Source organism: Schistocerca gregaria, unplaced genomic scaffold (assembly GCF_023897955.1).
Source record: "Schistocerca gregaria isolate iqSchGreg1 unplaced genomic scaffold, iqSchGreg1.2 ptg000520l, whole genome shotgun sequence".
Lineage (NCBI taxonomy): Eukaryota > Metazoa > Arthropoda > Insecta > Orthoptera > Acrididae > Schistocerca > Schistocerca gregaria.
The window spans coordinates 72,857-74,583 of record NW_026061920.1 but is presented as its reverse complement, the minus strand read 5'-3'; the positions used below and the strand labels follow the sequence as shown (position 1 = coordinate 74,583).

The 1,727-nt window shown below is 45.1% G+C and overlaps 1 non-coding gene across 1 annotated transcript; it reads left to right on the top strand.

The window, feature by feature from the left end:
• The first annotated feature begins 1,211 nt into the window (after window positions 1–1,211).
• On the top strand, window positions 1,212–1,286 carry Trnat-ugu (transfer RNA threonine (anticodon UGU)). The gene has a single exon. It is a non-coding gene; the product is annotated as a tRNA-Thr (tRNA).
• The last annotated feature ends 441 nt before the right edge of the window (window positions 1,287–1,727 follow it).

Sequence of the window (1,727 nt, the reverse complement as noted above, 5' to 3'; positions counted from 1 at the left end):
AACGATTAAAGAAAAAATGCTTTGCAGACCATGAACGGTCTAAGTAAGTAAAGAAGCGGATGATAAGCTAGCTCTTTATGCAAATAAGTTGGTCAGTTTAAGTTCCGAGACATGTCATGCAGCAGGAACGGAATCCTATAGTTGCTACGATTGGCTAAAGGAAAAGTTTTGCAGAATCACGCGAAATCACTTCTGCAAGTGGCTGAGAATCTCGTAATGAATAAAAATTCTGTACTGAGAATTCCAAGGTGGGAGAGGCGAGATTCCTCCCCCCCCCCTTCCCCCTTCTCAGAATCCTATCCTTCTTTACCTACAGCAAAAAATAAATAAATAAATAAAACTAGAGAAATTTCTACTGTGAAACTATTTGCATACAAGAGAACGGCCATTAAAATTTAACTCTTCAAAGTTTTAAGCCCTGGCCCGTTCGAAAATTCAATTTCTTTGTAGTTGCATTTTTTAAAGGTGTACTTGTCTAGACTCCTGGAACGGAAAGGTTTTTTTTTTTAATCCGTGCTTTACAAAAGTTTCTACAGTCCATTGTTTGAAGCAGTGTCACGGCTGCCATGAGCCGCGCGGGGTACCCGCCATGTGTCCAACGCCTTGTCACGGTTCGCGCGGCTCCCCCCGTTGGAGGTTCGAGTCCTCCCTCGGGCATGGTTGTGTGTGTGTTGTCCTTAGCATAAGTTACTGTAAGTAGTGTGCAAACATACGGACTGATGGTTCAAATGGCTCTGAGCACTTTGGGACTTAACATCTGAGGTCATCAGTTTCCTAGAACTTAGAACGACTTAAACGTAACTAAATTAAGGACATCACACACATCCATGCTCGAGGCAGGATTTGAACCTGCGACCGTAGCGGTCGCGTGGCTCCCGACTGAAGTGCCTACAACCGCTCGGCCACATCGGCCGGTCTATCATGTATTCTAGAAGAGCTGCAAGGTCGTCAGTGGCGCCTGTTCTTTCTAGAACAGTTACTATCTTCATATCTATGGTTAAACGTCACCCAGCCATTGACCTTCGTCTGTGCGAATGCGCACAGGCTACCGGAAATCTTACGGGAATCGTCACCTTAGTGTGAGCCAGTAATGAGTGGATGGACAAATACCTAATAAGTACATTACGTAATCGGATTGTGGGCGGTTCGGGGTGTGAGTCTCACGGGAAGCGTGCGAGGGATAAATTCCTGCAGTCGTGCTGTTCATTTGTGCCCTCGATAGCTCAGATGGATTGAGCGTCTGCCTTGTAAGCAGGAGATCCTGGGTTCGAGTCCCAGTAGGGGCACACTTTTCAGCTGTCCCCATCGAAGTATATCAACAACACCTGTCGGCAGCTGAGGGTTTCAATTAATTATCAGTTGTGTAGGTGATTCGATGAACCCTTTGCCAGGCACTTAAATGTGTTTTGCAGGGTATCCATATAGATGTAGATGATAACTCGTCCCGTGTCGCACGTGCTCAAAAGGATTCATACTGCAGAATGCATGCAAACATACTCACCAAAAATACGGACGAATATCAAGTGCAGGCTGCCGAGTGCTGCATATCCAGCTTAGACAGATCGGCTTCTCCTGCCAAGAAGAACAGGAAGTTGCTGTCTAGGAACAATCAGAGGTAGAGGAAGGGCTGATAAATACTCCTTGAATTGCAGACTAAACGTAAATAACGAAAATACATTTTTGGTAAAAATTGGTCAAAACATAATCGTTTGCCCTCCGTATTGGAT